Here is an 11,783-nt window from a genome sequence, read left to right on the forward strand (position 1 = left end):
GGCACCACCACCAGCCAGGTTTGCTGGTGACACACAGGTTGGAGGGCGCTGGCAGGGAGCAGCACAGAGCCTGGCTGCTTGGCTTAGCCCAGTGCCAGGATGAGGACAAGGGCAGGTTGTACCTGCAGGACAGGACGCTCTGCTTCCATCACCCGTGACAATGGATAGGGCTGGAGGAGCTGGGAGCCAGCTCTGCACCATGGGCACCCCACAGGCTCAGCTGGGGCACACACATGGGAGCTGAGACTGCCCGTGGCGGGTAGCTGGGCATTGCTGCATAATCCAGTTTTCTGCTATATCCCAGTGTCAGGGAGATCTGACAAGAGAGACATGATCTGTTTGCCCAAGGCATTGATGGATCTTCCTTTCTTAGTTGAGAGCACTGCAGGAGCAAAATCTTCCCCTGGCAAGGAGGGGCCATATCCTAGCACCATCAGCCATCTGGACATCAACATTAGTGGGCATGGACATGGATCTAGATGCTTGAAGGCTAAAGGAGCCAGCAGCAAGGCCTGTCTCCTACCACATTATGGGCATCTCTCACCTGCCCACAGGAGTCCATGGAGCCTGCAGGGGTCCATGAAGATGGCCCAGCAGATGCTCTTAAATCTTGGAAGCCCTGTGCCTTGGGTCTTTGGCCAATGTGGATCAAAACATCTGTCTCAGATGATGCTTACTCTGGCATTCAGGACCAAATTGGAGAGGTTACAGCCTCCACTCCACTGCTGCTGCCCTCAACCTGGCTTCCAGATAGAGGCTGCCAAGACCCAGTCAGGCAGTGGTCACCATCTCCTGGTTCAGATAATGAGGCTTCACCATCTGCATCCCTTGCTGCTCTCCCAAGGGTTTTTGAGGCCACTGTTGCTCAGGGATTTGGCACCAGCATTTGGGATAGAATGGAGGCAGTCCTGCCATGGCCCCTTCCCATCAGTGCTTTGTCCCGCTGAGGAATGGCTGGTGGGGAAGGTTTTGCAAGGCTCCACAAAGGAGCCACCTGGCTCCCTGTCATCCAGGCAGCACAGGATGGTACCTCCCAGCCACGAAACCCTGGGGATGCTGAACAAAGCTCAACTTGTATAAACCAAGCCAGCCCTGGTGAGGTGTCTGCCACCTCCCTGGCCTCCTGCCCTCCCTGCTCAGCCTATCTCAGCCCACATTTAACAATTACCTCCTCTCCACACAGCTCCCCAAGTGCTGTAAGAAATGCAGGCCAATTCCCCACTGGCAACTCCCATCTGCTTCCCAGGAGTTACGTCAGTGGGGAGTTGGACCATACACATCTTCTGTGCAGCACCTGGCTGTGTGGGAGCCAGCACCAGCCCTGAGCCTGCCAGGGGTGATCCTGGGCATCAGCTGAGCATTCCCAGGAGGAAACAGCATCCCTTCCATGCCCCAGCAAATGAAAGATGGTGCCCTGACCTTGAATGGCAGGGAAGGAGGTTCTGGCAGGTGCATTTACCTGATCTGGAAGTGGTCCAGGGAAGTGGATTTAACACCCTGGCTCTGGTTGTAGGGGAGCATCAAGACAGGAGGGCAGAAGGCAGCATGTTGTGGCTGAAACTTGGAGCATCAATCCCAACACAACTCAGCACTCTTGCAGTGTGCTGAGATAGTCTGCAGTGTCCCTGTCCTTGGCTAACAGTGCAGAGACACTGTGCAGAGAGTCAGCCTGGAAGCCACCACCCACATGTCCAGCTCTGTCCCCTTGCTGCCAGCATGCACAGCTCAGCCCATGATATCTGGGTGCTATGGCCAGCAGGAATCACTCCCACAAAACCAAGTATCTCTCAAAGCATTGCCACTGCCTGTGCTGGGACAGCCATGCCCAGCTGGCATGCCACAGCACTGGGCTGTGCTCAGCCTGGCACTGCCGCTGGGTGTGGCAGTGTGGGCTGTCCCTGTCCCTCCCTGTCCCTGTATGGACACTGTGCTGTCACCATGGCAGGCAGTGGCACTCCTCCCTGGGCTGGCAGGACACCGCCACCTCCTTCCAGAGGGACCCAGCTCTGCGGGCTCGGCACGGGAGGCTCCTGGTGGCAGCAGGCTGGGGGAGCAGTGAGGAGCACGGGCACGGTGACCAGCACCCGGGCACGGGCACCACAGCTCAGGAACATCGTGCCCAGGGTTGCCTACTGGGAGCACTGGAGGGACTGGGAGGTAAGGCAGGGAGCAAAGGTCTCCTGCACCCATCTCTCCCAGCTGGGACAATCCTCCTTCATTCAATCTCTTCTCCCAATCCTCTTTCATCCATGCAGCCTCCTCATTCCCTGCCTTCTGCTTCCCACACACCTCCTCTTCTCTTCAGTGGTACCCAAGGGAGCTCTGGGTAGGGCTGAGAGACTGGAGCAGGGGGCAGCACTGGGGGACACTGAAATGATGTAACATCCTTGTGCACAGAGTGGGATATCCCTCATGAGATAGTCTGGGCTCACTCTGCAAGAGATGGCATCACTGGGGATCTTCAGGTGATCCCTTGTTTTGGGCAGCCTCACCTCCCTGCCTGGTCTCAAAGGGTTCCCATCACTAAGGTATCTGAGTGCACACACTTAGTCCCTTGGCTCTGGAGCAGACACAACCCTGAAGTGGTGGTGTGAGAGAGTGACATGGGTGATGATGTGGCCCAGGGTGCTGATGTTGCCCTTGTGCCTCTTTCTGCCAGCCCTTCTGGGCCCGAGATGGCTCTCTTATCTCCTGGATGGCTGGTGCTCGCCCTGGCCTGGCTTTTTGAGATTCCCTGTGCCCTTACCCATCCTGGCAAAGGAGAGGGAGTCAGCAGCTGGCCCAGGGGCTGGAAAAGGCAAGGAGACTCAAATACCCACCGGGACATAGAAAATGGCCCAGAGCAGGAAGCACAGCAAGGTGGGGTGTTGACGTCTGCCATCTATTACTCCCGCTCTGCATCAAAAGGCTGAGATGAAAGTCTCTGGCCACAACCCTCACCACAAAAACGTGAACCCCTCTCCCGAAATTACTGCTCCCCTTGAAGGAGGAGAGCAATTTGCCTGAGCGGTGGAGGAGAAAGCCATGTTTACATGCCAGGTTTCAAGTGCTGCTCAGCAGCTGCTTCACTGTAATTACGTCGTTGGGAGGGGATGAGTTTCTGGGGCTTGGTTCTGGGGTGTTTGTTTATTTGCAGCCCCAGTGTGGGGCAGCTGGCAAGGGAGAGCCACTCTGCTGGCAGCTGGAGCACCAGGCTCCCACCGAGCCTGGCCGGGGGATGCTGTGGTCCCTGCTGAGCGTGGGGCCAGGCCAGCCCCAGGCTTTGCAGAGCCACAGGGGCCTGGTGGAAAAAGATGTCTCCCCAGAAGAGCAGGGATGGAGCTGCATCCCCAAATCCTAAAGGGCTGGGACTGCAGCAACCTGTGACAGGAATGGGGAGTCAGGAGGCTCCAGGAAGCACATGGACCAATTGCATCTGCAGCTCTGCTCACAGCTTGAGCACCCCCTGAATTGTGCATGGCTGGTCCCCAAGTCAAGAAACAAAAGTGCTTCACAGCCCTGCCCAGTTCAGCCTTGATTTAGAACTATGCTGCACTGCAGGGCATACCTGCCATGGGGCATTCACCTCACAAAATTCCTCTGGGGATATCTCTTCAAGGCTTCTTCTACTAGCCTACTCTCTGCTAAGAGTTTCCAGGGAAAAATGGCTTATCATCCAGCACATCCCAGGTTTCCCATTGCTGTCAGGCTCCTCTTTCAGCCCAACCAACACCTCCTGAAGGGGAGCCCCTGCAGGTCTGGGATATCTGCACTGCAGCCAGGGCTGCTGACAAGGGACCTTGGAGGAGTGGTTTCATCAGGCAGCGACATCAAAGACAATCCAGGACACTCCATCCCATGACAGACTTCAGCATCCATGAACAGTGAGTGTGACACATCATGACAGCACAGATTACTTCTCCCTGTAAGGCTGGGCAGGCAGTGTGTGCAGGTAGAGGGATGGCGGGGTGGCAATGGCAGTGCTGCTGCCTTCCACTTCACAGCCACTTCAGGTTTACTGTGGGTTCTAACTCTGGAGGCACATGGCAGAAGTCTTCTCCTGATTTTGCATCTCTCCTGTCACAGCCTCCACCTTCTGAGGACAGGTGTCCTCAAAGGTTATCAGCTCATCTGGCTCAAACTCCTCAAGCACTGCAGACACCTTGGTCCTGGCTAAAAGCATTTCAGCAGTACGGTGTCTTCTTGCTAGCCCAAAAATAGAGAAATTTTGAACTCCCAACCTTGTCTTTCAGGAAGTTTGGAGCACACCTTTAGCCAGCACAGAGCTATCGATACCAGCCCAGCTTTGCTCAGCAGAAGCCCCTTCCTTTGGCAGGTATTTACCCCAGCTGCTCATGGCAGAGGACTTGCACTGGCAATGTCATGGTGTGGTACATCCTCATTTTTAGGCAATTGTTGCAAACAGCTGGAGCTTTTGGCATCAGCTTTTTCCTCATTCCTTACTTGGAACCAGCCCCTCAGGATGCCTCCAGGGACATGTGCATCAGCGCTTGGGCCGGGAGCACAATCAAGCACAGAACCTGGTAGCCTTTTGGGATGACACATGCTCCTGGTCTGGTGCAGGGAGTGTGGTCAGTAGTGTGGCAGAGGGTGCAGCCTGTTCCAAGCAATAGGATCCTGCAGCAGCAGAGGAGCAGCTGTGAGTGAGCAGTACGGGTGAGACTCACATGGATGTGTCCCCGTGCATGTGACAAGCATGCAGCCCATGCCCATGCAAGCAGCAAATAACAGCAGTCACCAGGCACCACTACTGGCGCTTGTCTTTATTCTTTCGCTGTGTTGCACATCTCCTTATTTCTTATCCTCGCTCAGCAACTCCCTTGGCAATTCATTCAAACAGCGATGCTCAGGCTGGAGGGACCCAGTAAGACCCCCCAGCCCACTCTACGCCTCAGGCCAGACCCCGTGCATTCCCTGTGCCAGGAGGAAAGGGCATTCTTCCTCTCTCCTTCCTCCGCAGGACCCGTGCGCTACGTGCAGGGTGTGATGGGGAAGAGGACTCTGCCGAGAGGCAGCTCGCCGTTCACCGGCAGCAGTGGGAGGGCGAACGGGATGGACCCTCCTCTCCCGGTGCAGCACCACCGCCCAGGCTTGACGAGGTGTGCGCTCCTGAGCCACCCGTACACGCCTTGTGTGCCTCTGAGTGTCTGGGACAGGTATTCACGGTCCTGCAGGAGGAGCGTGCCCTATCATGCCTTCGTGCCACGGCGCCTGGCAAGCGCGTCCCCTCCCTGCAGCTGCGGCTGTGCTGGAGCATTCCTCTGGGGAGGGCTGGCTCGTACCTGCGGGGATGGGGACCTGCGGACAGCCACCTCCTGCTCTCCACATGTGCTGGGCTCCTCTGCACGGCAGCGCCCTCACCACCTCTTCAGCTCCTTCCCTGAGGAGAGACCCCACTGCAGCCGTGGGGTCACCACTCCCAGCCAGCACGGAGATGTGCTCCCAGGAGCAATTCCAAGGCTGCTGTGCAGTTGTGGGATAGCTGGGATTGCTGTGTCCCTTCCTTCCTGGGCGTGTGGCTGGTGTGACCTGTGTGGCACAGAGAAGGAATCAGATGTGGCGTGGGCAGGGACAACGCATCAAGGCTGAGACCTCCCTGTCCCATGGAGGGTCCCCTTGCTGAGTGTGGATGGGGTAGTCCAGAGGAAGTCAGGATGCTTCCAGATGTTGTAAAAAAAATGGAGTTAGATGGGATCTTCCCAGAGGGGAAGCCTGTGGAGCTGCCAACCCTGCTCCGTGAGAACTTTTGGAACAGGAGAGTCCGACAGAGTGACACTCACTAGGGGCTCAGAGGAACTCACTGGCCAAGCTGCCTCTTTAGTCTTGAAATTGGAGATGGGGAGAGGAAAATCCCTGAGACAAGAAGGCAAAGGCAGCTTCTGGTGCTGCTCAAGCTGTCAGAGTGATTTCTAGCTGAGCTCACCAGGTTCATATAGGCACAGGAGAGAAGACTGGGGTGGGCAAAACTGATACAAGGAGGAAGGGAGGCATGGGACACCCTCCATGGGCACCACATCTGCTGCCCCACCTGCCCCAAAGATGAGAAGAGAGCCTGCATCCCTATTGAGCCCAGCATCCTTGCAGTCAGCAGTGGTGAACAGGAGGCTGCCAAGCAGCAAAGTCATCTGCTATGGGAAAGAACCCCCCAAAGTGGCCTGAGCTGGGCATGGACAACAGAGATAACCTAGGTAACAAGTGCCTTGAAAGGGCTGCTTCAGTATCCGCAGTGGCCTGATTTTCAGTTTGCCTTGGAGCAGTCAAACAAACGGCCCAGTGACCCACCAGGATGGGTTCCAGCTCCATGTGCCAAGTCCTGCTGCATCCCTGGTACCCAGAGCCAAGCCCAGCAGGCAGTATGGCACTTAACAGAGAAATCTGGAGAGAAGGACCAAGCCCATATGGCCCCTTCACCCTCCACCTTTGTGACCTCGGAGGGTGTCCCTAAGAGGCCACCCCATGCTGATGCAGGTTCTGTTTGAGCCGTGCTCTCCCTGGCTCAACCTCAGGCTCTCACCCGCACCTCTTGGCTTTGCCCCTTGACCAGCCAGGTCTATTCACCCTGCCCTGGGCCACCTTTCCCCAGAGCAGAGGGGACCACGTCTGCCATCTGGCCCTGGCCCCCACGGGCTGTGGCATCCCCGGGGCGTGCCGCGTGCCAGGGTGCCCCCGGACCCCGCGTGCAGGGGCCTGGCAGGCGCTGGTTCAGTCATGTGTTTTGTGTTGGGTTTCTCCCCCTCCTGGAAAGTCCCAGTGCGGAGCGGTGGGGCTGAGCCGACCGCACACAGCTGCGGGCCACCACATGAGAGGAGCCAGCTCCTCGGGGATTACAGAGCCCCGGGAGCCTGGGGAGGAGGCAGCAGCACCCGCGCCGTGGCCCTTTCATCTCTCCCCTGCCTCACTCCCCCTTTCATCTCTGCCTCTCTGGCCACGCTCTCTTTTCCTCCGCTGCCTTTGCTCTCTTTGCACTTGGCCTCTTTTCCCTGCCTTCCCCCCAGCCCTTCCCACTGCACCTGGCTGTGCTGGCTGCCTCTGCACTGCTCCTGTCACTCCCTCCTCCTGGACCCTGTGCTTTCATCCCCCGACCCCCAGCTGCCTGCCCCCACCCTCCTGCACCGGTGTCCTGCCCCTGTGTCAGATGTGCCCCTCCATCATCTCCCTCCTGAGCCCAAAACCTCCCTTTGCAATGGGGGAAGGAGAGGAGTAGCACAAGGTCTTCCCCAGGTGTTCTCTATCTATGCCCAAAAAGCTTTTCCCCTTTCCCCACCTGTCCCCAGGTATCCCCACCAGGCTGCTTCCAGTCTCACATCCTTCCCTGGCATGTCCTGTGCTGTCACAGCCAGGCATCCTCTTGCCTCCTCCATCAGCCTCATGGAAGAAATGAGCTGGGAGTGCTGCTAGACCCTATTCACAGTGGCCAGGGTTGGGCACTCCCTGATCAATGGGTAAGGAAAAGTGTTGGGTACCCTATTCTTGCATGTCACGGGCTTGTGCCAGGGGCTGGTGTTCCTCACACACTCTCCAAGAGGTCTGGGGTGTCCCTGGTGTTTTCTTGGCCAGAGGACCACATTTAGGACTAATAGAGTAAAGAACATTTGGGTCAGCCACTGGGGTCTGGGCTGTGGAGGACCTCCACATCACCCCCTTCCCAAACAATATCAGCCTCCTTCCTCATGCATCTCGCCACCTGCTCTCATTCCAGTGTGCCCACTGCCTCTGCTGAGATCTTTTTTCTAAGGGGCACAGTGTACCCCAAACTCTTCTCAGCCCAGATCTTTCCCATCCCTTGCCCAGCTTCCCCCTAGAGGCTGTCCTACCCCAGCCTTTGGAGCTGCCCTGGGTCCACCACACCCTTCAGCTCAAACCCTCCCTCTGCTCTCCATCTCCACATCCCACCCATGTCCAAATTCTGCAGGCGTGTGGCAGCCCCATGGCCAGGGCTGGTGCAGCTGTGGCTGAGCAGGGAGGCTGCAGTGTGCCCAGCCAGTGGTGACACTCCCAGAGCCTGGCTGCTGCCAGCATATCTGGTACCCCAATGAGATCAACACAGTGGTGGCTACAGCCTTCTCCCTGGGTAGGTGACCCACCCCTCATGAGGGAGGGCAATGTCATTGGAACGCTGTGCCAGGGGGTGGTGGGCAGGAGCTGGGCCTGGTGGGGGGAGCACAGGACTCCTGGGCTCCTATCCCAAGCCAGGTGCTGCCTCCCTTGCCAAGCAGGTCAGTCAGGGCCAAACTTTTTTTCTTCTTCGGGGGCTTGCACGGGTGCTGGTGCCAAGCACGACATGTTGGGGCTGAACGTCAGGAAAGGCTCGGAGCACCTCTCTGCATCTCAGCTCACACAACAGTGCCAGCTAGGCTCTCAGCATGGGGCTCAAGCCATGGCTACTTGCTTCTCAAGCATGAAGGCCAGTTGCCCAGACTAAAGCAGGAGAGGGGCTACCCTCTGCTCCCCTTGGATAAGCAGACACAACAAGGCTTTGCTCTCTCCTGACTTCCAGTAGCCCAGGTGCATCTGGCTGCTCTTGCGGGTCAGCAGCTGACCAGGCTCGGCCAGCCAGCACCGCTAGCCCTGCCCATGCCCATGCTCGTGCCACCCCAGTGGGTGGCATGGGACAGGGGCTACCACTGAGACAGAACTGTCCACTCATAGCTCTGCTTCATATTGAGAGCTCTGATGGGAGCAGGAATGGAATTTGGATGGGGCTGGGCGTTCCCGTGCAGTGATTCCCCCAGGCAGGATCTGGCTCTGATGACTGTTCTGTGAGGGGAAGAAATACCAGAGGAGTTACTCACGGCTCATTGGGGCATGATGTAGCAACTCCTCATCGGTTCCCCCCACCCTCCAGCCAAAGTTCCTCCTGTGATCTCCTGGGGAAAGTCCCAGCCCCCCCACTACTCCCCTGCCACCCCCAGAGACCTTCCCCACCCTTGCTGGAGCTTTCCAGAAGCAAGAGATGAGCTGGGGCTTTGGGTGAGAGGAGAAAGGAGCCAGAAACCTGCTGTGCTGGAGGGAATCCACTGTCCCTTTGGCTCTTCCACTCTGTGTCTCTTGGTGGGCACAAGGCCAGGGTCTGGGAGAGCACCAGCCTGGGTTATCCACATCTGGACAGCCACAGATCTGGCTTCAGACCTGGCAGAAGTACAAACTGATCAGACCAGCTCAGGTCTCTCTATTGCCTTCTCAGCAGTCACACTCAGGTCAGGCTTTCCCATCACTCTCCACAACCACAGGGGCAAGAAGTGAGATTTACTTTCGGTTTACTGGAAGGATCTGAGAAGCTTTCCTGCCCCTGGGACCAGGAAGTTCAAAGTTTGGGAAAACCACTGGACTTCACACTGGGCTGGTGGCTCCCTTGACAGCAGGGACCCTCAAGGACGGAGGAATTTCTAGAGCTTGGGCCAAAATACTTCATGAAACTGGAATAAGTTTTACCTGGTTTTGCCATCAAGGACTTGTTGTCTTCTTTAAAGCCTTCAGTGCCCTTTTATGACAAGGGATGCTGTGAAAGGAATGGCCATTTCTTTTTCAGTTTTGGAATTCCCTTAGTGATTTGCCTCTGTAGGAAGATGACTGGGAAACACTGGAGAAATCTGGTCCCCTTTACTGGAAACCACCTTCATCATCTACCTGGGCTGTTCTACACTGATGGTCATTGTTCTCTCTTGGGTGAAGAACCTTGACCCTTCCCACTGGAGCCCAGAACTGTGTGCAGTGCTCTGCGGGGCGGAGATGTCCCTCATGGGGCAGCAGGGGGCCATGCACCAGCATGGGCAAGGCTGGAGCTCAGCAGGCTCAAACAGCCCCTCTGTATGAGGACACATGGGTCTTTGGTGGGACTGGGACATATCCCATTGGTGCATCAGGGAGGGTGGTCCATGGAAGAGAAGTTTGGAATGCCCAGACTTGGGGAGCCAAGCCCTCACTGGCAGCTGGCTCTGGAAGCTCAGCAGTGGCCGTGGGGAGAGGAGGTGTCCTGCACGCGCTCTGTGCAGCAGTGTGGTTGTGAAAACAGCTGCCCAGTGGCTGCTTCCTAGCTAGGGAAGCATGGGGACACTGTTTTTCGTAACCACAGGCACACTGGCACCTTGCCTGTGGCTCCCAGACACTCAGCAGAGAAGCCACAGAGCAGATCTTGAAGACTGGTATTGCACTGGGAGCCAGCTGGCCCCAGGAGGAAAATGAGATGCTGCAAGCAGGATGCCTGTGCCCTGGAGCTGCCTGCACCCAGAGCGTGCTGCCTGCAGCGCAAAGCACCCCTCCAGCACAGCACTTGCACCCCAGCCATGCCTCCTGCAGACTGACAAACATCAAGGGATCTTATGTTTTCCTCTGAGTGTCCCGGGGTCTCCAGCTCACACAGGGTCTCTACAGAACAAAGAGCACAGGGCATTGTGCTGGGAGTCTCAGCCAAGGTGTGCTGGCATTACTGGTATGCTCTTTCACAATGCCATTCCTATAATTGTCTAGAATGCAAGAGCAAGCTGCAGTCCTTGCAGATCCAGGATGCCCAGAGCCTGGTGCCTTGCTGGGGGATGTGATACATCCTTGGGGGGAATGGCCCTGCCCTGCATCACTTCTCTGGGCATCATCAAACACACCTTGTCCCCACTCTGGTCCTCTTATGGGGGAGTCATATCCTAGGATCCTGCTGTGGCAGAGCAGGTGGTCTGGGATTAGCAGGCAGGGGGTGAAAGGGCCAGTGCAGAGTGGTGAGAGCTTCCGTGGTGAGTCAGTCATCACCCCAAGCAGCCCCGGGGAGGTGGGAAGCCAACGGCACCTACCAAGGGCTGGAGCATGATGGATGTGCAGAGCTTCCCTGCCCTGAGTAGCACAACCTTAGGTTTGGCCAGCCTAGGAGGGAAGGGAACCTTAGGGGGTCCAATTAGTCCTTGGGCTAATGGCCAAAAGGCAAAAGTCTGTGGGATCTGGGAAAAGGGCCTTGATACTGGAGATGGATATTGGAGATGGAAAAGTAGGATCTCAGGAGGGAAAATGAACTGCTGGAGCATGCCCTGTCAGAGTAAACTTGCCCCATGGGAACAACATTGCTTTCATGCCTCACAGGGCAAGCCTGGGTGCCCCAAAGCCCCAGCTGAGGTCCTGTTCCCTGCAAGAACACCAGCCCAATGTCTCTGCTGCTGGGAGCCACCATGGAGACCTCGTGTCTCGCTGTCCCTTCTGTGCTGGCAGACAGAGCCATGCAGGTGCTGCAAGGTCACTGAAGCTCCTGTGCTTCCTTTCAACACCTACAGCATTCTCCTCCTCTCCTCACCTGGTTCCAGAAGCAAGGACCCCATCCACATGGTCCCTTCAGGAGGGAAAAGCCAGCCCTCCCCTGCAGGGGTGGTGAAGGGCAGAGCATTTGTCCCGGCCGATGCAGCTCCAGCTGTGTGCGTGAGCATTATGAAACGAGGACACGGGCCACTCCCTGCTGGACCTGGGCTGCTCGCTCCCTTCCAGCCTGGTATTTTCCTCCTTAATTTAGTTTTTTTTATAAATTCACTTTTTTTTTTTTTTTTTTTTTTTTTTTGTGTGTGTAGCCCCAAGGGGTCCACAGCCGTGGGAGGAGCAGGGAAGTTATCAGCCAGGAGACAGCAGCAGCATGATTCACGGCCTGGCCTCTGCAGGCTGCTGCAGCCCTCCCGACCACCACAGCAAGCTGCCATTTGTGGACCCCCATTGCCTGGCCCACCCGTGCTGCCTTCCCCTCTCCCTGCTCTCTAGCCCCACCATCCCTGTCCTGGAGTGTGGGACACAGTGGGGCAGCTCCCAGCTCCGCATGG

The sequence above is a fragment of the Ammospiza caudacuta genome, chromosome 8 (assembly GCF_027887145.1).
Source record: "Ammospiza caudacuta isolate bAmmCau1 chromosome 8, bAmmCau1.pri, whole genome shotgun sequence".
Classification (NCBI taxonomy): domain Eukaryota; kingdom Metazoa; phylum Chordata; class Aves; order Passeriformes; family Passerellidae; genus Ammospiza; species Ammospiza caudacuta.